Raw genomic sequence first — 26,246 nt, forward strand, 5'->3', positions numbered from 1 at the left:
TTATTGGCTGCGTCGGGTCCTTGCTGCTGCGCGCTGGCTTTCTCTAGTTGCAGAGAGTGGGAGCTACTCTTCATTTTGGTGTGCTTGCTTCTCATTGCAGTGGTTTCTCTTGTTGTGTAGCACGGGCTCTAGGCAAGTGGGCTTCAGTAGTTGTGGCACATGGTCTCAGTAGTTGTGGCTTGCAGGCTCCAGAGCACAGGCTTAGCAGTTACGGTGAACGTGCTTAGTTGGTCCGTGGCATGTGGGATCTTCCTGGACCAGGGCTCTAACCCGTGTCCCTTGCACTGGTCGGTGGATTCTTAATCACTGTGCCAACAGGGAAGCCCCCCGGAGGTATACTGTTAAAACAATATACAGATCTTATTGTCTCAGTGCAATCTCCTTCAAACCATGAAATTGGCCTGAAATGACAATACATTTCTTGGGTTTATCTTGGAAGCTTCAACTAGTCACAGGAACCAGAAACATTTGTATCACCCAGAAGACCCTGTGGAACACTTGAGCTGCCTGGGTTCTCTCTAGCTATGTGTTTAATCTCAGAAAGTTACAACCGAAAATTTTAAAGAATCAAATTTTTGTTCTCACTAATTTAAATGGGGCCCAATATATTAAGAAAGTTGAGGGGTGAGAGGCTATGTAGAAAAATTAGATATGCTATCTTAGATCCGAAGGAGTACAACACAAAATTTCTATAAATAGAGAATTTGTTTTGAAATAAACATTCTAATAATGAGATTATATTGAATTATTCTTGTAAGTAATAGCTTGAGTAACCTATAATTTAAATTGATCAGTGAGAGACTGGTTGACTATTTCTCCCATATTGTGGGGGGGGAAAGTCTTAAACACTGGTTATAAGTCGATTAGATGGCTGCTCTCACAAGGAATCCCATTCCTGACAGTTTATGTTTCTTGTGATCCAAAATCTTTAAGATGCTAGTGTAGGTAGAAATTGTGAGACTATTTAAGGGGAAAGTAGGATTCTGATTTTTTTAACATAGTAGAAAGAAAAATTCTTGAGGGTTTGAGTTAAATGGACTTGATTTAAAACCATAATTCAGTCATTTTCAAGCTAAGTGATTCTAGGCAAGCTACTTAAAGTCTTGGGAATTAGGTTTCTTCATTTATAAAATGGGGATAATAAGACAAAATTACAGAGTTATGACTAGAATCACATGAGAAAATGATTATGAAAGACAATCACATAGCTGTAAAAACTCAATCATAGTAGAGAAATGTGTAATATAACACAAAAGATCCCTCATGCTAAAAACTGAAAAGTGTTTGACTAAACTGTGTAAAATATACAATAAAATCCAACATAGCTCTTTAGAACAAAGTGAACTCTTGGGGTTGGAACTGTTTCTTAGGTACCTATTATCTGTATTGCATTGTTTTCTGTACTTGATTTAGAGTAATGAAACATCAATAAATGTTATTTGTGTTGATTTATTTTAGGAATAACTTGTGATTTTACCCTCGATATATAGATATCATAGAATGGACAAATAGTGTTGTTTTATTTCTATTGCTTAATATGATCTTTGAATATAATTGTGCATCTGTTTTGTGTTTTGTGTTGATAGAACATCACTTGTTAAAAATTTAGGCAAACATACATTTTGTTCCATCTGGTTTTAGTAAGAAAAATACAGTAAATAGGAGTTATGTTAGCAGGGAAAAGTAGCTTTTCATATGAATTAGTATTTTTATGATACTTTAATTCTCAGATGGGAGTAGATGAAGCAAAAAATTCTCAAGGTTGATCAGTTACATTTTTATCAGTATTGATTTACTTATGTGCCACTGTAACCCAATTTGTGACCATTGTGGATCACAGACAAAATCCCAGAATAAGCAATTTTAAACAAACACTTACCATACACATTTCAATTTAACAATATTTTTCAAGTATCTATTCTGTTCATGGCACAGTGTTAGATTCTGGGGATAAAAATGTAAATAAGCAAGTCACTGACCTTAAGAACAGATTACAAAAGGCATCACTGTAAACAGATATTTGCCATCTAAGAGGTGAAGGTTGCTATGGAGGCATGTATAAAGTTATAAAGTGCTAGAAGCACACAGCCAGGTTAATAATTAACTCTGCTTTATCAAAGGGATTCAGTAGTAAGGCAGATAAATAAACCCTTAGGAAAAGAGTTCATGTAGAATAGAAAATGTATATAATGTATATATTATATAATGAGGATTTAATTATATTGCATCCAGAGATGGATTGAAAGAAAATTGTGAAAAGCTGTATATTTCCACTTACAAACTTTGAAGTTATATGACTAAAGGCATTGTCAGAAATTTAACAAAACAGATAATTTCTCCCAATTCCAAGCAGCAATAAATCCTAAGGAGCAGATAGCTACATATTTTGTGGACTTCCTTCAACTGGTCACAAGAATCACGGGAATGGTGAAAAATGACAAGCTGTAGATGACCCTCTCTGAGTCAGCAAACTTGCTCTTAATATATTTCTACCTTGTGCCATGCCCAATAAAAAAGAAACCTAAATTTTTCTCAGAGAATCACTGTCTTGATTGTTTCCTACTGTAGTAGTTTGAATAATTCGCTTACCTTCACCCTCTCTGATCTCAGGGTTTTTGCTTTGACAGAGCCCAAATCATCTTCCAAGAATACTTTGAGATAAACAATTTTAAAAGTAAGGGCTTCCCTGGTGGCACTGTGGTTGAGAGTCCTCCTGCCGATGCAGGGGGCACGGGTTCGTACCCTGGTCCGGGAAGATCCCACATGCCGCCGAGCGGCTGAGCCCGTGAGCCATGGCCGCTGAGCCTGCACATCCGGAGCCTGTGCTCTGCAACGGGAGAGGCCACAACAGTGAGAGGCCCGCGTACCGCAAAAAAAAAAAAAAAAAAAAAATAAGAATAGGCTTTTATTTAATAAAACAAAAATAAGTTCGTAATAATGAAATTCAAATACATGGAGAGGTTGCAAGGATAAGAAAAATTTAAATTTAAAGAAAAATTTAATTTAAAGAAAAATTTAAATAATGCAAATGATTGGGGAATTTATCTTTTTACATGCATTTTAATGGTTTAATACTTGCTACATCCATAGTTAAATTATATTAAAAAAAAAAACCCTACATTACTAAAGAAAGAAAATAAGTATAAGGCCAACAACTAATAACTTTTACTCTACTGTGAAGGTCAGGTACAAGTAAAATGATAAATCTTACAGTTTTCTCCTAACTATATCTCCTGCTACTCACCTTTTTCTTCTCTTCACGCTATTTGTTTTCTCCAAGTTTGGTGTAAATCTTTCGTCTGTATACATAGTTAAATAAGGTTGTAGATTACTCATTATTGGCTTTATGTCAATAATTAACATTCATTTTCCCACTAAGTGCTGAAGACATTGAGAATTTACTCAAAATTAACAGTTTGAGAATCTAAATATCCTACTTGCTGATGTTTAAAACTTAGAAGACTGGGTCTTACATCCCTTTCCAGTGGGCTTCCTAAGAGCAAATCCTGCATTTGGAAAGACTCCCCCCTCCCACCTCCCACATCATCCTGAGGCCCAGGCAGTCTGCTGAGAAAGCCCCAGATCCCCACCCTGGTGGTTGGCCTTTTAAAGCTGACAAGACAGAGAGGCTCTTACAGCACAATTCCTAAAACACCTGCAGTGTGACTCCCAAAGAAAAAAAATGGGAATTACACACCATTTCTCCTTCTAAATCTGTGGTTAAGAAAAACTCATGTCACCTATGCAGAGATGAATGAGGAAACAAGAGGACTAAGGGCAAGAGGATTGCAGTACCAGGGTTCTCTCCTCATGGAATAAAACCAGGGTTAGGGAAGAAATGCACCCCTGCCCAACCAGAATTGATGGTGGACTATAGGTCTTGAGCCTGAGGGGAAAAGCTCCCATTTCCCAACAACATTTTTCTCTGTGATTTGAAAAATGACCAGCTTTGCTAACTTGTGTGACTCATTTTGTGGTTATGAGGGAGGGATGTGACCATTTCATCCTGAGGCACCCAAATGTGTGTTTTCCATTTTTTTCCTTCCCATTATGTCAGAATATACTTAGCTAGTTAACTGAATTCTGGCCTGGGAACATTAGGTAGATGTCTAAATTATTTAATATGTCCAAGTTCATTTATTCAGTTTTTTTCCATGAGTTCAACTTTTTTTCACACAGAAAATAAATCCTGGTCTCCTGTTGTGACTGGAGAGAGATTGCCTCTTGCTGAATTCAGATGTATTAGTTTTCTGTTGAATAACAAGTTACTATAGAGTTAGAAACTTAAAACAAAGCCCACTTAATATCTCACAGTTCTGTAGCTCAGAAGCCTAGGCAAGCTCAAATGGGTTCTCTGCTTAGGGTCTCACAGTCTGGGTCTCTGCTTAGGGTCTCTCAGGCTGGATCTTGCAGGCTCACAGGCTTAGGGTCCCTTGGTGATTAGTGATGTTGATCACCTTTTTATATACCTATTGACCATTTGTATGTTTTCTGTAGAAAAATGCCTATTCAGGTCTTTTGGTCATGTTTTAATTGGATTATTTGTGTTTTTGCTATTGAGTTGTATGAGTTCTTTATTATTTTGGATATTAACCCCTTATCAGATATATAATTTGCAAATATCATCTCATTCTGTAGGTTGTCTTTTCCATTTACTGATTATTTCCTGTGTTGTTCAGAAGCTTTTCATTTTGATGTAACCCCACTTGTTTTTTCAGCTTTTGTTGCTTGTGCTTTTGGTGACTTATCCGAGAAATTATTGCCAAGACCATTATCAAAGATATTTTTGCCATGTTTTCTTTTAGACATTTTATAGTTTCAGGTCTTACATTTAAGTATTTGATCCATTTTGAGTTAATTTTTGTGAGTGCTGTAAGAGGAGTCCGATTAAGCTATATCTCATTGGGGACCTGTGTTACCATTTTTTCCTACAGTTAGTTCTTCATGGACTGGTACATCTGATATGTCTGATTTCCAGAAATCAGAAATCTTATACCAAGACACTGAATAAAAGAAATAATATGTTTTATTTATGGTAATGGTTTTCAGGATGGATTAAATTGAACAGGTTTTTCCTTCTTTCATCTAAATTCTAAAACAAGTTATAGACCACATACTATTCTTCCCTTCCTATAAAATAATTCATTCATATATTTAAAATACATTTACTGAGGTCTAACAATGTCTGAATACTATTCTAAGTGCTGGGGATTTTAAAATAATAATAGTAATGATAACACTAGTAACAAGAGCAAAAACTATCATTTAGAGAACCATTGACAACATACAGTTCTCAAACATCACACTAAGCATTTTACATGTACTAGGAAAAGTGCTTGGAGTTTCATATTTTGTTCCTTATTGAGAAAAATGAGCTTAAATGAATTTAGCAATTTGCCAGAGATCAAATGTTTAGGGTCAGGTTTGGGTGCCTGACTTGGGTCTACCACAAAAGTCTGTGTTCTTACCTGATGTGGAATGCTGAACCCTGTTAACCCAAGATACCTATATTCATGAGTCTAGGGAAGTGAACTTAAACTTCATCATAACTTTATAACTTAAGAGAACACCCAGAAACATAGAGGTAAAGACACAAGTTAATATGATCGTGCAATTATTTTTAAAATGGTATGATTTGTCTGAATTTCTTTACTTTCTTAAGTTAAGTCCCAACGGTATTGAGGAATTAATATATGTTGGGAATCAACAAAGGAAATGACTAAGGTAGAATTTGGGAGTATAATGTGCTTTAGCAGAGGAAGCTACCTTACCTTAGGAAGGTTACCTTAGGAAGCTCTGGATTAAACAAACAAACAAACAAAGAAAAAACGCTAACACCATGAAGGCAGTGGGTTCCAGTGGTAGGAAAGGTTGGAATAGGGGGTGAAGAATAATATTGGGTCTCAACAAAGATAAATTTCTGGTACATACACTATATATTGTCTCTCAATTATCCATTCCCCCATTCTTTCTTGCTAATAGAACTACCACTCAGAAAAGGTGACTATATCATCAGTTTCAGGGAAAATCATAAATTATTTGAACCAACCAATTACCTTCACTAGTGACTGGTTTTACCATAAATATATTACCCAACTCTTGACCTAATAAGAATTCAGGTGTAGTATGTGGATGAGCCCTCTGGGAAAGGTTTCTTTGCTCTAAAGACAGAAAAATGTATCCATGCTATACTTAGGATTATATTCAACCTTTAGAGAACATAAAGGTGAAGGTCCAAAGAATAGTAAACCAGAAAGATGGAAATAATTTTAATTCTTAAGGATATCATTGAGCGGCTGATGTGAAAACATGCTATATGATTTATTTCTCATATTTACATTTTTAAGTTAAGTTCTGCCCAGCTCACATCCCTAAAATACCAAGATGAGCTCTAATGCGAAACTAAAATGTAATCACTGATGTGCTTCCTCCATAACCCCTGCAACATTAAGTCAAGAAATAAGGCTGTAGTGAGTTAGGGGATAAGCTAGCTTGAGTAAGCTAACTTAACAATAACTCTGAATTTACTCTCTCAGATAGGCCTGGAATTAGCTCTTTACAGTGCATGGATGTGCATAGGGAATTTATGAACTGCACTTTGCTGATTAACAGTAATTTGTTCCTTTTTGAATTGGTTTAAAGCAAATCAAAGAACTGATGACTTACACCCATAATTACTTATCAGTTGAAAGTAAGAGAGAAAATAAAAGAACATTTAATTCCTCATTTTTAGTCTCCATGCCCTTTGATCTCTGTCTTATTGATGTGATCCATGTTTCCTTGGACTGAGAAGGAGCTTATAAGATATTTTGCTTTCATGTAATCAACATAAAATGTGAGAGGAATCAAAACTCTTCAGTTAAAAATTGATGTTTTATTCCCTTGATTCAAGTTAAGCAAAGTTTAATGTAATGCTATTTCAATAGATAAATAACCAAGAATTTTTAGTTCCTTCATACAACAGATATTTATTGAACACCCATTTCTATTCCAGGCATCTAAGTATTCAAGAAGTAAACAAAGTAGAAAAAAGTGTTCCTGACCTCAATGAACTTACACTGTAGAGGAGAAATGAAGAAACAAGTAAATATATTAAGAAGTCAGAAATTATGCAGAAAAACAAAGCAGAGAAAGGGAATAGGAAAAGCTAGCTATATATGTGTATGTCTAGTATTGAGGGGTTATATTTTATAAATGATGGTCAGATAAGGCCTCACAATTAAGGGAAAATTGAGCAGACACCTAAAGGAAGTGAAAGGGTAAGTCATATAAATATATGTTCAAAATATATTCCAAGTAGAGAGAGAAGCAAATACTAAGGCCCTGATACAAAAGCATATTTGACATAGTCTAAGGAGGCCACTATCAATGGAAATGAGTGAGGTGTCATAAGAGGGGATGAGATCAGAGAAATAGCAGGGGACCAGGTATTATGGGACCTTGTAGGCAATTAATTTCAAGGATGTTGTTTTCACTCAGAGTGAGATGGGAATCCATTGGAAAGTTTTGAAAAGGGTGAGACTTACATTTTTTTTAAATTAATTTTTATTGGATTATAGTGGATTTACAATGTTGTGTTACTTTCTGCTGTACAGCAAAGTGAGTCAGTTATACATATACATACATCCACTCTTTTTTAGATTAATTTCCCATATACTTCATTACAGAGTATTGAGTAGAGTTCCCTGTGCTATATAGTAGGGTCTTATTAGGTATCTATTATATATATATAGTAGTGTGAACATGGCAATCCCAATTTATCCCTCCCCCCTTTTTACCCCTGGGTAACCCTAAGATTGTTTTCTACATCTGTAATTCTATTTCTGTTTTTTAAATAAGTTCATTTTTTTAGATTCCACATATAAGCGATATCATACGATATTTGTCTTTGTCTGTCTTTCCTCACTCAGTATGACAATCTCCAGGTCCATCCATGTCGCTGCAAATGGCATTATTTCGTTCTTTTTTATGACTAATATTCCATTGTATATATGTACCACACCTTCTTTATCCATTCCCCTGTTGATGGACATTTACATTGCTTCCATGTCCTGCAGTGAACATTGGGGTGCATGTATCTTTTTGAATTATGTTTTTCTCCAGATATATGCCCAGGTGTGGGATTGCTGGATCACATGGTAGCTCTATTTTTAGTTTCTTAAGGAACGTCCATACGGTTCTCCACAGTGGCTGTACTAATTTATATTCCCACCAACAGTGCAAGAGGGTTCCCTTTCCTCCACATCCTCTCCAGCATTTATTATTTGTAGATTTTTTTGATGATGGCCATTCTAACTGATGTGAGGTGATACCCTGATTTAGTTTTAATTTGCATTTCTCCACTAATTAGTGATGTTGATTTCCATTTCTCTCCTAATTAATGATTGAAGTGCTCTTTGGCCCTCTGTATGTCTTCTTTGGAGACATTTAGATCTTCTGCCCATTTTCTGATTGGGTTGTTTGTTGTTTTGATATTGAGCTGAGCTGCATGAGCTGTCTGTATATTTTAGAATAGAGTTTGTGACTGTGATGTTGGGTAGGATAAGTCTTTGCCAGGTCGGGGGTGGGGGGGGATGCTTTCCTATCCATTGCAGTATCTTTAGCAGCTTCTCTGGCCTCTGTCCACTAGATGTCAGTAGTTTTCCCCCAATTTTAACACCAAAGTCATTTGCAGACATAGCCAAATATTCCCCAGGAGAGACAAAATCACCATTAGTAACTAACCACTGTTTTAAATGGATCACAGTGATTGCTTTCAGAGAAGGCACCAGAGGGTGAGATGGCGGGGAGAGGGAACAAGAAGGGAATTCTGTAACAGCCTTTACCAATAATCCAAACATACTCTGTGGAGTTGTAGACTTTCATAGTACTGGATATTGGTGAGAACTGGCTGGATTCTGGGTACATTTTAAAGATAAAGCCTAAGCTTTACAGAATTTGTTAATGTGAAATAAAAGCAAAGAGAAGAGTCAAGATGTTTATATATTTTTGCCCAGTGCTTACAAAATCTACCATATTATATAAATGTTTAGATGGTTCTCAAATATAGCTCAATTAGAAAATTGATTGTATTAATTCCAAGCCTGAAAGTTTAAGTTTGAAGGAACATAAATATCCCTTGGAGTTTTTGTTTACTAAGGTAAGAAAGGCACAGAAGAAGTAATTTTTGGGTTGAGAATATATAAATCAAGACTTCAGTTTTGGACCTGATAAGTATGAGACCTCGAAACACAGGTATTCAGTATGGATTTGAGCATATGAGTTTAGAGTACCGGAGGAAAATTATTGATCAGAGTTACCCACTGTGGAGCCATCAGTACACATATTAATCATCAAATGAGTATGATTAATACTGGACCCAGGGGTATTTAAATATTAGGAAGTCAGGGAGATAAGCAGGAAGCAGGCTAGGAGACTGAGAAAGAGTCTTCAGTGAGAAGAGATAACCAATTGCAGGGGATATACCGGAAGTATGTGAAGAAGTTGCCAAAATATCATTAATAAGAGAAGGAAAAAAAGGTAGAGAATTTATTTAGGAACGTGGGGGTTATCTGTAACCTAGGTTGCTATTTTTGTAGGTTGCTGTGATGCTCATTCATTACAGTATGCACCAAACAGAATTAAAGAGAGGAAGTAAACACAGAGGATGTGGACAATTCATTTGAAAAGCTTTGTCATAAAGAGGTGGGGGTGCATTGGGGTGAGAGTAAATGTAGAGAGAAGTAGAATAAAGAAGGTTCTTTGTTCTAAAATGGGAGGCATTAGAACAGGTTTGCTTGCTGAAAGAGATGATCCAGTTGAGAGGAGAAACTGGTGCAGAGGACAGAGGGATAATTGCTGAAGTGTTAGGCTTGAGTGAGCTTCATGGGAGACAATCCAATGTAAAGAGAAATGGTCAGCTCAGATAGAATCTCAAAAGTGCATCTGTGAGAAGAGCAGAGACGACTGAGCACGTGGTTAGCAATAAAGGTAAATTGGTATGGAGGTGGACTATGTAGCTCCTCTCTTCTGATTACTTCTATTTTCTTATTGAGATTGCGAATAAGGTATTCAGCTGAGAGGGTTGTTGGAAAAAGAGCTGGTGAAAGTTTCAGGAGAAAAATGATGTAGTGCTTTAAAGAGTGGGAGATTGTTCAAAAAAATAGAGTAAGTTTCCTGGAACCAATTTGTGTGTGTGTGTGATTGTCTTCTCTAAATATAATATTTTAAGCAAATGTTTTTACATTCATTCTATATGTTTTGCTTGGATGTTTAGTTAAGTCCTCTGTACACCCATCCTCACTATTACATAAATGTTTACATGGTTCTCAAATATAGCTCAGTTAGAAAATTTACTGTATTAATCCTAAGTCTGAAAGTTTGTTTGAAAGGATATGAATATCCCTTGAGCTCTTCAAGGAGATCTTAAAAACTTGAAGCAATGTAGAGTAGTCATTGCTTTAAAGGAAAGATGACTTACAGAAGAGGAGATCATAAAATAAGATGGAATTTAGTCCTAAATTATCCAAGCCTCTATTAGTTTCCTACTATACTGTGTCTTAAACACATAAGCAAGTCCTGGAGAGTAACAAAATGGATAATTATTTCATTGTAAGGGCTCTAACAGTAGTTTAAAAAAAGGTCTGAGTGACACACTTGGGATTAGTTAATTTATGGAGAGTGCTTTAATGAAGGGCTCACTGAGTAGGTGACATGTGATCTGGATCTTCAAGAATGAATAGGAGTAGAGACTATTTCAAACACAGAAATTAGAAATTGGAAAGATGTGCAGTTTTGCATGGACTGTGAAGGAAAAGTAGTTGACTCTGGTTAGAACCACTTTGGAAGTAAGGTAAATAGAGATAAACAGATATATAGCCACTATAGAGGTGTAGATTCTAGACATTGCTGAGGTATTTGGAAGTTTCCTTTAGGCGATGAGCAGCTGACACTTTTCAAGATGACCTGACAATTTTCAAGAATTGCATGAAAGGATTTCTACTTTAGAAAGTTAATGGCATGGAGAGTGGGCTGAAATGGGGACGACTGGGTACAATGAGGTCAATTGGCTGATTAATGTCGTCTGGTAGCTCCTGATGAGTGACAGTGTCAGTGAGTTTGGTGAAAGGAACCAGTTTAAAGGAAACATTTGAAGGCCTTGGTGACCTGTTGAACGGGAGGATGGAGTGATAAGTTAGAGAATGGAACAGTAACATCTCAATAGCTGTCCTTTGAAATTACTCTTGAATGACCTTCAGTGAACTAGATTTAGATGTCTTAGATACAAGTGAGTCATATTCAAATGTGCATATGATTAATAAAAGGGATGCTTTGATAGAAATGAGGGAGATACATCCCCTCTACTTTCTCAAGGCAGAGAACACCTAGATAATTATATTTTTGACCGCCTTAACAGATGTGCTTAATAAGATTTTTAAGGATTTTATAATAGTTGTTTGTAGAATGGAGTTGGTTTTAGTTGATCATTAAGGAAAAAGGAAATAAAGTTTACATTTCCTTCATTCCTTATGAATCTGTGAGTTCTACTTTTACTTGAATACCCTGATGCTTCTTTGTTTCTAATTCCTACAGAATCGTAGACCTCAGAAATCAGCAGTTAATGAAATAAAAGCCTGGAGCATACTTAACATTCTTTTATTAGCTCTATAGTTGATATAGCCAAACTTTCAGAGTAGTAAATCCCTTCTTTGCTAGAAGGGTTAGAGCCTGATCTGTCAGTTTGTATACTAAATCCAAGGGCAGTAAATTAAATAACCTCAGAAAATTAAAAATCACTTTACGATGAACATTCTTATTACAAAACAGAACCATGATAAATAACAGCCCATCTCTATTCTACTGTAAAGGACTATACATAGTAATTGGGCAGAATTAATTCCAATGAGACTCATGACTTTTTTCTCCCCTGATGACATTAGTATAAACTGACAAGATTTTGTCAACTGTTAATTATTTTAAAAAATCACTGCACTAAAATTTTCAGATTATTAATTCTCTTTACATCTTTAATCGTAACTATTTTTTTAATCACTGAAAATAGAAATGCTGCCAGAAATAAATATGCTACTGAGGATTTATCTTCTTATAGATCTGCATGCAAACAGTCAACTGCGTTTTTCACCTTCCCATCAAGCAAAGCTAAACAATTGGTTTAAATTATAATCAGGATATTCTGGAACATTTTCAATAAATAATCCTTTTCAGTTAATATTATCAGAGGAATACATTTGAATGTAACTTTCAGTGAAATATAATTTTCATTTTCTCTAATACATTTATAATATAGATCAATGGAACAGGATAGAAAGCCCAGACGTAAATCCACACACATATGTTAACCTTATTTTTGATAAAGGAGGCAAGAATATACAATGAAGAAAAGACAGCCTCTTCAATAAATGGTGCCGGGAAAACTGGACAGCTACTATAAAAGAATGAAATTAGAGCACTCCCTAACACCATACACAAAAGTAAACTCAAAATGGATTAAGGACATAAATGTAAGTCTAGACACTATAAAACTCTTAGAGGATAACACAGAACACTCTTTGACATAAATCACAGTAAGATCCTTTTTGACCCACCTCCTAGAGAAATGGAAATAAAAACAAAAATAAACAAATGGGACCTAATGAAACTTAAAAGCTTTTGCACAGCAGAGGAAACCATAAGCGAGATGAAAAGACAACCCTCAGAATGGGAGAAAATATTTGCAAACGAAGCAACTGACAAAGGATTAATCTCCAAAATATACAAGCAGTTCGTGCAGCTCAATATCAAAAAACCAAAAATGGACAGAAGGTCTAAATAGAGATTTCTCCGAAGAAGATACACAGATTGCCAACAAACACATGGAAGGATGCTCAACATCACTAATCATTAGAGAAATGCAAATCAAAACTACAGTGAGGTATCACCTCACACCAGTCAGAATGGCCATCATCAAAAAATCTACAAACAATAGATGCTGGAGAGGAAGTGGAGAAAAGGGAACCCTCTTGCACTGCTGGTGGGAATGTAAATTGATACAACCACTATGGAGAACAGTATGGATGCTTCTTAAAATCCTAAAACAGAACTACCATATGACCCAACAATCCCACTACTGGGCATATACCCTGAGAGACCCATAATTCAAAAAGTGTCACGTACCACAGTGTTCATTGCAGCACTATTTACAATAGCCAGGACATGGAAGCAACTTAAGTGTCCATTGACAGATGAATGGATAAAGGAGATGTGGCACATGTGTACAATGGAATATTACTCAGCCATAAAAAGAAACAAAATTGAGTTATTTGGAGTGAGGTGGATAGACCTAGAGTCTGTCATAGAGAGTGAGTAAGTCAGAAAGAGAAAAATAAATACCTTATGCTAACACATATATATGAAATCTAAAAAAAAAAAAAGAATGGTTCTGAAGAACCTAGGGGCAGGACAGGAATAAAGATGCAGCTGTAGAGAATGGACCTGAGGTGACAGGGAGGGGGAAGCGTAAGCTGGGACAAAGTGAGAGAGTGACATTCACGTATATTCACTACCAAATGCCAAATAGATAGCTAGTGGGAAGCAGCCACATAGCACAGGGAGATCAGCTCGGTCCTTTGTGACCACCTAGATGGTGGGTAGGGAGGTTGGGAGGGAGATGCAGTGAGGGAGGGGATATGAGGATATGAGGATATGAGGACATATGTATATATGTATATGTATGTATATATGTATATATAGCCGATTCACTTTGTTATACAGCAGAAACTAACACAACAATGTAAAGCAATTATACTTCAATAAAGTTAAATTTTTTTTAATAATTTATTTTATCAAACAATGATGTGGTTGCCTAGATATTGTTTTGCCTACATAGGTCACCATTGCATTAAGGACCCCTCAGACTAATGGCCTCCTTGTTTAATTAAACCCCCCCAAATTCCCAAATCACAAAGAAAAAGCCAACAGAGCAATATGAACTATCTGAAAAAAAAATGATGCTGATTTTGTTTATTTTATGGCCTCTTATATCTGCATATTTACTGTTATGAACTGGAAATTATGAATATTTTACCTTTTTAAATACACTGACAACTACATGAGAGTATACCTATAAAACTTTTATATATTTATTTTTACAAATATTTTTACAAATGTTTTTCATATTCTATTTTTTTATACATGTGTAGTCACAGTTTGATTTTGTGATGCAAACAAAGTGGCAATCAAGTTTAGAAAAGAACCAGTGTTCTTTTGGACCTTGAATTATTCCTTCTTTTTTGAGAAATTTTCAACATATACACATGTTGCTGAGAACTAGTCAGGAGTGTGTTGATCCCTGGAATTGTGTAGAAAATAATTCAAACAGGCTTCCATTTGTTACTGAATGCAGTGTTGCTAACCATGGGGTGTAATATAGCAATAGCTATGCATCATGACTCTGTGTGTGTGTGTATGTGTGTATATGAGAGAGAGCAAGTGTTTCTATTTAAAGTAAAATAAAAATCAATTGAGTGATGTGATACTATATATAGAAAAGCCTAAAGACTCCACCAGAAAACTATTATAACTGATAAATAAATTCAGTAAGGTGTCAAGGTACAAAATTAATATACAGAAATCTGTTATATTTCTATATACTAATAATGAACTATCAGAAACCAAAATTAGGAAAAAAATTCCATTTAAGATTGCATAAAAAACCCAGGAATAAATTTAACCAAAAAAGTGAAAAACCTATACCCTGAAACTATAAGGTACTGTTGAAAGAAATTGAAGACAACAAATAAATGGAAAGATGCACAGGGCTAATGGATCAGAAGAATTAATATTGTTAAAATATCCATACTAAACAAAGCAATCTACAGATTTAACTAAATCTCTATCAAAATACCCATAGCATTTTTCACAGAACTAGAATAAATATCTTAAATTTGTATGGAACCACAGAAGACTCTGAATAGCCAAAGCAATCTTGAGAAAGAAAAAAATCTGGATTTTTCCCTCCCTGACTTCAAACTATACTACAAAGCTATAGTAATCAAAACAATATGGTACTGGCATTTAAAAAAAAATAAATGTAGATCAATGGAACAGAAAGCCCAGAAATAAACCCTTGCACATATGGTCAATTAATCTACAACAAAGGGGAAAGAATATACAGTTGGGAAAAGAGAGTTTCTTCCATAAATGGTGTTGGGAAAACTAGACAGCTACATGTAAAAGAATGAAACTAGACCACTTCTTACACCATATACAAAAGTAAACTCAAAATGAATTAAAGACTTTAAGACATGAAACCATAAACCTTCTAGAAGAAAACATAGGTAGTACATCCTTTGACATAAATCATAGCAATATTTTTGGGAATCTGTCACAAGGCAAAGGAAACTATAGCAAAAATAAACAAATGAAACCAAATTAAATTTAAAAGCTTTTTCACATCAAAGGAAACCATTGACAAAATGAAAAGACAACCTACTGAAATGAAGAAATATTTTCACATGATATGACTAATAACAGGTTAATATCCAAAATATGTAAACATTCACACAACTAAATATCAAAAAACCAAACAACCTGAATTAAAAAAAAAAAAAAAGGGAAGAAGACCCGAATAGATGCTTTTCCAGTGAAGACATACAGATGGCCAATAGACACATGAAAATATGCTCAACATCACTAATCATCAGAGATATCACCCTGTGATGAGATCAAAACTATTGATATAATGAGATAGCACCCAATACCTGTCAGAATGGGTATTATCAAAAAGACAAAAAATAAGAAGAGTTGGCGAGGATGTGGAGAAAAGGGAGTCCTCATGCACTGAGGGTGGAAATGTAAGTTGGTTTAGTCACCATTGAAAACAGTATGGAGATTCCTTAATAATTAAGAACAGAATTACCTTATGACCCAGCAATTCCACTTCTGAATATTTATCCAAAGAAAACAAAAACACTAATTTGAAAAGATATGTGCACCCCCATGTTCATTTCAGTATTATTTACAATAGCCAAGATGTGACTGCAACTTAAGTGCCCATCCATAGAGGAATGGATAAAGAAGTGATATACATACTTTTATATATATATATATATATATATATATATATATATATATATATATATACATATATATATATACATACACACACACACACACACACATACACATACATACATACATACAATGGAATGTTACTCAGCCAAGAAAAAGAAGGAAATCTCGTCATTTGGAACAACATGAATGGATCTAGAGGGTTTTTTGCTGAATGAAATAACTCAGACAGAAGAAGGCAAATGACATATGATTTTACTTATCTGTGGAATCTAAACAACAAAACAAACAAACAAAACCAAACAGAAACAGACTCAGACACAGAGAACAAGCTGGTGATCCATAGAGAGAGGAAATTGGGAGTTGGGTGAAATAGATGAAAGGGGTTAAGAGGTATAAATTTCCAGTTATAAAATAAATAAGTCATGGAGATGTAATTTACAGCACAGGGAATAAGTAATAATCTTGTGATAACTTTTTGTGGTGACAAATGGTAACTAGACTCATAGTAGTGAGCATTTTGTAGTGTATATAAATGTCGAATCATTATGTTGTAAACCTGAAGCTAATATAATAATCTAAGTCAACTATATACAAATTAAAAAAGAAAAAAGTAGAAAAAACAGTGGTCATGAATCAGAGATGGAAATCTCTAAAATAATGATTACAATATTGTGAAGTAAACTGGGTAAAATTTATGCACCTTCAAGTTTCTATAGAGTTGAACAATTCTATAAAACTTTAAACATGAAGCTTGGCAGTTTTTGGCTCTGAGGTGAAAGCTTATTTCCAAAATGCAATATATTTGTGGCAGGATCACTTAGAATATTTAATTTTTTTGACCTCCCCATAGGTTTCTCTTCCTCATTTTAAACACCTAGCTGGGATTTGTAATTCTTTGTGTCCTAGAGTTTGAAGAAACTCATGTTAAATGGACAGTTCGTTTTTATGAATGTCCAATTCAGTGAAGGGATAATGAAGGCTGTTCTAGAGCAGTTGAAGAGGAGAAGAGGGTTTAGGGAAAGTTACTACAAGGAGGAGAATTCCCACTATTTGGAAAAAGACTAAGAACTGTGATTCCTGCCAGTTGGGGTGACAGAACTCTTGATTCCTGGTTATGCCCTAGAAGGGTGGTAAAACCTAAAGGAGAAGGTTAAATGGCAAACCCAGGAACGCTGGATGCTACACTCAGCAGTTTCCAGCTTCATCAAAAAGTTCAAGTCCTTTTTATGACATGGAAAGACAGAGAAACATGAAGGATTCCCCGGCCACGCACCAATGATGTGGTGTAATCTAAGATGGAGGAAATTTTATATAATATGGTATGATAATAGACTAGGAAATAGAAATTCTCAACAGTTCAATGTTAGTAATTTAGTATTGCATTTATTTTGACCAAGGATAGACAGGCAGTCAGATCAAAAGGCAGAGAGTGACAGAAGACAAATTTCAAAATGTTTTGCACAATGCAGTCCTGAAACCAGATTTACACCCCAACCAATTATTTAACTTTTTAACAACCAAAGTGCTACTGCATCTGACCCTAGTGTTTAATTTTGTTCTTTTAAAGAACTGTTCAGTTTCTTAATTTGTTTCCACAACTGTGAAATAAGTGTTTTAATATTATGAAATAGATCCTGTGATACTTTTCCTCTCCTTCAAAGATGATGCTGAAAGTATGAGCTGTATTGCCAAACGTGACTTATATTTGCAAGTCTAAGACTAGGAGCAGAACAAATTATTTCCCTTCTGCAAAGCCTCTGTCCTCTCCCCCATCTTTCTCTTGCTTGGCATACTTTTTTTTTTTCCTTTATAGATGGCCACATGTTATTATTTCCTCACATTTCCTGAAGGGCGAGCCATGATCATTTCTGTCTGGAAAGCATAACTGTGGCCTGCATAATGGAGGAAGCAGTGGGAGAGCTGCAGATTGTGCATCTGTCAGAGCTGCTCATTTGATGAGTTTGATGAGTTAGGAAACAGATCTACAGCTTCCTCCCTAATTTTTACTTTGACCTTTTACGCCAAGGAGTATAGAAACGTTAAGAAAGTAAGACAGTCACAATTCAACTTTGCTATTGTAGCCACAGACACAAGCTTTTAAATGAAATATGTTCTTAATGGAGATGTCTTCTAAAATCCAGGTAGTTTGCATGTTCTTACTTTGGTAAAATTGTGAAGGAAAGGAATGACTTCCAGAATTCAACCTCATTAACAGTGTGCATATCACATTTAAGAATTCCACATTTCACCTTCTTTTTTATAGTTGTGGTCATTGGTAGCAGGAAATATATTTTATTTAGAAGTAATTGACCTTTTGACTCCAATCAACACACATGAGGACAAAATGAAAGTTAGTTAGCAAGTATTTCAAAAGTTACTTCTTTATACTTTTTAAAATACTCTATATGCTTCAGCTTTCAAAAGCTTGAAAAGGCAATGCAGGCAAGTAGGTCCCTTTCTTGCCAAAATGAGCAAGTTTTGTTGTTTGCCAGGAAAAAAAAATATTCTTCTATAGTTCAAGATTTTTTTCAAAGTGAGAAATCGTTTGGAAAAATGTCCTATTCTCATTTGTAAATCACAGAACTATTTTTGCTTCCTGTCCATTCTCACATTTGGATAAAACAATTTTGGTTTTGAATGCATACATAAGCCGCCTGGCTTGCTTTTTATCCTCAGCCTAATGGGGGAATGGAATGAGACTGCCTGCAGCTTGAAGCAAATCTAGAAAGGGCTGTTCTGACAATTTCTAACTCCTGAAAATAGCATACTGCCTTGCTGATAGTGTATTCAATTTATTTAAATTGTTGTGCTAAGGGAAAATCATTTTTCCTTCTGTTGCTCTTCCCATTATTCTCAGCGTCTTGTGCCATTTGACTTGATTCACTGACTCTCAGATCCCCATCACCTTCCTGAATACAACATTGAAAATAGATAACTTTCCCAAGAATGGAAGATTTTATAATTTTTCACAGATCAAATTCAATTGCATATCCAATTAGTTATTAAAATATACATATACAACATACATGGATATTTTTGCAACTCAAGACAAATGGATAATAGCAGTTGATCAACAAATGTAAATATCCCAGGTAGAATTAGAACCTAAGCAAAATCCTCAGCAGTGGTTATTGACAGAATAGTTCCTAGAAAAGGAAGAAAAAAAAAGGATGGGACATCAATTCCCTACACTTTTGTCAAGTATTTATCATTTTGAGTTGGAAATGCCAATATTATTCTCTTCAAAATTTTTAATTTATATTTTGTATTTGTTGTTTTTTTAAAAAATTTATAGGTGTCTCACTTTGTCTCAGAAAGAATTTGAAGTGATTTAAATACATTCAGTACAAAAGAAGATGTTGAAAAATGATTTGGAAAAAAAAATGACATGAAGAGAAAACATCACTGAGAAAGACAGTGCCAGCAAAGCACAAAGTACATGCCATGGCCAAAATTGTTTGCCAAGCTTACTACTAATAAAGGGCTAAAAATTATCTTAGACCAGTCTCAAAGTTAATGCAAAGAAGACGGCATATAATGCAAAGACAGCAGTTAAATAATTCATCATGGCAATAAAATCAAATTTATTACATACAAGAACGAGAATTACACCACTACTAAAACTAACTTCCAGCTAAAAGTCAGTAAAATCAGTTCTTACTGAGTCAGAATAATGCAGCCCACATATTTTTTTCTGCTGTTACTGAGACTACCTATATAATTACACTAGTTTAATGGTTTCATTGTATCTTTTAACATAAGCCAGTTAAATGTGAGAGTATAGCAATAATAACAGCAACAAAAGCAACGCTAAACCCCATGACCTTGACTCAATAATTTTTGATATACAGCCCTTCAGTTGATTTTGATTTACAAAAGTGAGAGAGGATGTAGAATCACCAGCAGAGACTGTTATCTGATCACAATTTCCACCAACCCTGCTTCTCCCATGAATATTAAAGTCTTTTATAAGCATCAGTATCCAGAGCTCTCTATTCAACTCTAGCTCTTTAACTCATTGTGACTGTCTTACCACAAAACCAAAGCCTGAGGAAAAGTCTGTAAAGTCCCCAATCTCATATTATTCCTAATAGAAGTCTCCACAAGTTTATAAAAATTATAACAAGGAATCACTTTTTACCTGGTCTAGAGTAATCCTCCACAGCTTGCCGTATATATAGAATAACTGAAGTTACATACAATATTCGCTTCCCAAATAGAGATGCAATTAAAATGTTCTGTATTTGTACCATATTATTTCACTCAGAAATACTGTTATTTAAAAATGCTATTTGATACATCTGTATCTAAACTGAGTATCTGCATAAAAGGTATCTAGTACTTTCACCAATATTAGGATTTACGTCCCCAAACATGATCAAGTCTGCCCTGCAGTAAGTCTTCAAAATAAGATTGAAAGAGTTCTCAATAAGAGATCCTACTTCAGAGACAATAACGTGCTTTAGTTTGTAGTTCTCAAGCTGGGCCTCATATTAGAATCATATTATAATGTCTTGTCCCTGCTCCCAGAGTTTCTGATTTAATCACCCTGAGGTAGGATGCAGTGAATTGGGTATGTTAAAAAGCAACGAAGGTGATATTTTAAAAAAGCAACGAAGGTGAATCTCAATAAGCTGAGATTCACCATGTTAAACCAATCAGTTCCAGCTTACCAGGAAATTAAAACAAGTCTAGTGAGAAAGCTCCAGGCTCATAAAGTGAAAAGATCAATTCGTTTTCTTAAAGTTTTCAGGGTTAAAGTCAACTACTCAGTTTTTCCAGCATTTATTTTTTTCCTGAAAATGTTGATGTAGTGAGAGATCTAATTATGAAAATGGAGTCATGAAGTTTCAAACACCAACAGAAGGTAAAATTACAACCCAATTGAGGAACCAAAACATACAGGCCCTAACTTATGGAAATCAAAAAACAAAAACAAAGTTCAGTAGACAAGTCTTTGTCACTAGAATGAGTTCCTAATATAAACCATTGGATTAATCTGAACACATCTGGAGGTTCCTCCCCCTTACCTGAGGATCTCTTTCTACACATAGGGATAGAATGTCAACTTGGTTATAGGAAATGGAAACATTTTCTGGAATTCTGGCTCAGATCACCTGTGTTAGATTGGAACTTATTGATGAATTAGCTAATTAAAGAGGATTCTTCAAGCGAGCGTTTCAGCCACCAAACAAACAATCCACAAAGACTCTCATGGTGGAGATGGTGTCAGGAAACTAGGAAGTCAGTCTCTTGGGCCAGTCTTTAATCAAAATGAGGCCAAGGAAATGCTCCTTTCTGAGATCAGAATGGGTGGTAATTAGATTCTCACTATGCCTTGATGGGACATGTAAGGAAATAGAGCTTCCCTCCTGTGAACATAAAAGTACATGGATTTTTTATATTTAGAAATCTGGAAATATTCTCATTGTGCTCAAAAAAATCATAAAATCTAGATCTGATTAAGTTACCCTTCAAAGTCTTTAATCTTCCTATACTTTTCTCTTGGATGAAGGACAGTAAATTGAAGATTGTCATCATTTTCAGAATTTTCCCTACACGTCAATTACATTCCTGGGTAAGACAGGCTCCACTATATTCTCAAGCCAAATTTTGTATAAATTCAATAGAATTAGAGAAAAGATAAAATTTGATGTCTTTCAAATTTTATTTTTGCTTGAGGAGAAATATACTTTATGCACAAATAGTTTGCATATATAAAAATTGAAAATTAGAAATTATGTACTTTCTAGTTTTTGAAATTATATTCAATAATACCATCCTGCAACACCAAGATGAACTAATTTAAATACAGTGACTGAGATTTTATTTTAAGAATATAAATTTCTCAAAAATATATTAAACTGAGAGCAAAATAATAAATTTGAAATATAATAAAAAATAAATTTCTAATAAGAAGTTACTGGGTACATTCAATACTGTGGTGAAATATCCATACAAGCTATTTAAAGAATATTGATAAAAATATAAATTGTTTGCCAAAATAAATCTAGGGTTTCTTTTTTTAAAACATTTTCCAACTTCCTCTCCACCCCTAATGACATGGCTTTGTTCTTTCAAATTGAGAATCAGTGAACCAACATGAGTATTGATTGAATTAGAATGTGGAAGGGCATCTGAGTTGCTGACAGTATATAAAATTGAATATATTTGTATTAGAGGGACCAACATGTGAAGTCAGAATTCCTGTGCAGCATAGGTGACATTTAAAAATATCCTATTTATCACACCATCCTCTACTTGCCTGAGAGTAGGGAAAGGATAGTAGATATTGAAATAAATAACTCTTACCATTCCTCCCACCCCCAAGGATATGCTTCATCTTGTGTCAGCTCACTATATTGTATGTCTGTTTGTGTGGTTTTGAGTGCATGTGCACCTTTTGAGATTCTCCCTCATCTGTCCTTCCCTGCCTTTCCTTTTGGCAGGTTTCTGCCTTGCATTGGGGAAAAACCTGTTTTCCTCTAGGCAATCTTCTCAGCCCTCTGGCAGTGCTCCAATCCTTAGGTGCACCATCCCCATGCAGTTGGTAGAGGTCTAATGGGAAAGAGTAAGTACCTGGATGCTGTTTCCTGACTATCAAATCTGTCATGCCAGGCTTTGTGCAGCCATTAAAAGTTTATTAAAATTCGGGCTGCTTACTAGTTTCCTTACTGGCTTCTACTTATTATGCTGAGTGATGAAATGAGCAGTAGGACTCTTCCCTCTTATAAAGCACGTACCTCTTTCTGAAGTTTATTTTATTTAGCAATTTTTGCACCCTCAATTCTCAGATGGATTTTTTTTTAATTAATTATTTTTTAAGTTTTCTGGACTAACCCAATCATTAGGGTGGAAGCAAGACTCTTGTGACACTCTATATCCTTACCATCAGGTAAGGTCTGCTTGACTGCCATTGGCATATGATTCTACAGATATATACTTAGTTTAAACCTTCCACATTCTTTCAAGTCCGATAATAGTCCTCAAATAATTTGGGGATTAAGTGTACATAAATGGCATCTCATGGTACATTGCAGGAAGTCTTAAATAACTGCAAGATTATATGTTTGAAAATTATATTTTTACCTAGGTTTATCTTGGTAGTAAAAGGAAAACAACTCTTGAATCTAGGCATATGGAAAGTCCTGAAACTGAGAAAAGTGCCTTAAATTATAGTTAGGTATTTAGCAATATTTATGAAAATTACTTGTTATGGATTTTGTAATTCTAGGAAAACATTACAAAAAAGCAATAATTTGTTTACACAGTATCTGACTGTGGAGTTAACAATATGGTATAGTGTCAAAACATGGACCAGATACACCTGTTTTAGATTTACAATTTGTTCCCTAAGTTTGTGATGGTTACTTTAACATCATTTCTTTACTTAAAGCAAATTAACAAAAGGAAACAGATTGATATAAGGGTTATTTTGATAAGAAAATATGAAAGTTATAAAATTGCCTATTACAATACTTGACATATATTTGCTCACTTGTTAACTATAGTTATTTTTAGTAAGACAGCTTGTTATAGAGAGGTTCACTTTGTCATCATCAGCCAACAGGTGTAAAAATACAAATTAATACCAATAATTGTAAATATTTGCTGAATTTTTGTTTTGTATCCAATTCTGTGCTAAGTGCTTTATAAAGATTATAGAATATAATTTTTGCCACAGCCCTGTCCAAAGATACTATTATCCTATTCATTATACCAATAATGATACTGAGAGTCAGTTTTCCAGATCAGTAACTGATGGTTTCATAATTCTATTACAACGAGTCTCAATTCATAGATCTTAATTTTAGCCACTATACTATCCTATTTCCTTGCTACATATTTGCCATTACATGAAATTCATGCTTATGTCCCAATATTTGCTCTCATTCTTTTTGTTCATATTGTACCTTATGCAACTTTGGCAATTGCTATATCATAGGTACACAAACAACTTGTAATTAAACTAGGGCTAAAGAATTTTTAAATCAATGCTGCTTACAGCTAATTTGTTAATCATTGTACATTATTTGAAATGGAAGGAAAAACAACCTAGACATTTGTTCAGCTGTCTTAACCAGCAGCATTATTCTAATTGAAAAAAATTCCCAAAGGGCATAGTGATATTTTTTTGTATAGGGAGTTAGCCTGCTGGCCTCTGATATGCTGGGAAAATTCAGAAAGACTTTTGCCTAAATTCTCCCTTAAAATCCTTAAAAAGAAATTTTGAGGGGCTATAATGGGAATAGTTGGGTAAGGATCTCTGAAAATCTGCTCCACCATAAAGGCAAAGAGAACAGTAGAAAAAAATCAACTTTTTCAAACTGTAGAATTTACCAAAGTGTTGCAGTAATCTTACAGGAGTTTATTTAAGAAAAACGACTGAATCTGATGAGTATGAACAGTGAATTTTATGGCATTTTTACTTGCCTATCCCCCTTCCATATCAGAGTTCTGTAATAACCTTGAAAACCAAGAACTTTGTAGCAATAACAGTAGCCAGGAAAACCGGCATCCTAGAACTCACTGGGAGGGGCAGAACAGTTTTGAAGTTCCCCAAAAAGCTCAAGTGTGGAAAGTTCATGGAAAGCCCAACTTGCAGTTTTATGTTTATTTTAACTGATTCAGAGTTTATATTTACTGCAAGAAAATGAATTTTTTGTTTGTGAGAAGTTTGTTTTCAAAACAAACAATACCAACTGCTTAACATTGCTGTTTCCTGAGACAGTGATAACCACGGATACAAAAGAAGAATACAACCAGAAGACTTAAAAAGAAAAGTTGCAGAATTGCTGTGTGTAATGGGCTTCAAAACCTCCCGTATATTCCTTGAAATTTAGAAAGTCATGTGTATGTGCAGGACTGTGTGCATACTCAGTAAAGATGTGAAAAGGCTCTGATTTCTCACTTTTGTCTTGCCTTGAAGCTCCACACAAGCAGACAGGGAAGCTTAAGATAGAATTGTAATCTGCCAGCTGGAGTTTTGAAGGCATGTCCCAGCATGCACACAGAGCCTCTCAGCTAAATCTTGGTTCAAAGCACTGAGGAAGTTTTTGTCTAATAATTAGCTGCCCACTAATAAAACTGAACAGAGACTTCAGTGCATATGCAACAAAGAGTATAGAATTTACAAAATTAGGAAAGTCACAAAATACGTAAAGAGCAACAGCAGAAAAACAAAATAACAGAGAAACAAGAACAATAGATCCCAAGGAAAGAGACAGATCTATTTTCCAGAGTGGCCACATTATTTTATTTAAAATGTCAAATTTTCAACAACAAAAAATGTAAGTCATGCAAAGAAATGAGGAAATGTGCATATACACAGGGAACAAAGTTAGTAGATACTGTCCATGAGGAAGTCCAGATTTTGCACTTACTACACAAACTCTTCAAATCAGTTATTTTAAATGCATTCAAAGAACTAAAGAAACGCATGTATAAAAAACTATAGGAACTATGAAAATAATTTCTCAAAAAATAGAAGATGTCAATAAAAGATAGAAATACACTAGAAAGGCTCAACTGTATATTTGAGCTAGCAGCATAAATAATCAGTAAACTTTCAAAATAAATCATAAAACAAACAAAAAATATTATAAAGAAAACTAAAGAGAGCCTCAGAGACTTTTAGAACATGATCAAATGTACAACATATGCAAAATGGGAGTCCCTCAAGGATAGGAGAGAGATTAAGGGACAGAAAAATATTTGGAAAAAAAATGATGGCCTAAAACTTCTCAAATTTGATTGAGTACATTACACATCAAAGAAATTCAATTAACCCAAATTGGATGCTATGACTATTCATTCAACTTGACTATTATAGATAAAGTCAAAGATACCTACACCTAGACACATAATAATCAAATTGTCAAACATCAAAGTCAGACAGTATTTTCAAAGTAGCAGTAGAGAAGTGACTCACTGTGTACAAGCAATCCTCAGTAAGATTAGCAGTGCATTCCTCACCGGTAACTAGGAAGGTCAGAAGACCTTCATAGGTCTTCATAGGCTGATGTATTCAAAGTGCCCAAAGAAAGACTGTCAACCAAGAATCTATATACAGAAAAACTATCCTAAGAATTGAATGAAAAATTAAGTCATTCTCAGTTAAACAAAACTCAGAGAATCTGTCACTAGCAGACCTGCCTTGGAAAAATGCTAAAGAGAAAGAACACTAGGGAGTAACT

This window comes from Stenella coeruleoalba, assembly GCF_951394435.1.
Source record: "Stenella coeruleoalba genome assembly, chromosome: 3".
NCBI lineage: Eukaryota > Metazoa > Chordata > Mammalia > Artiodactyla > Delphinidae > Stenella > Stenella coeruleoalba.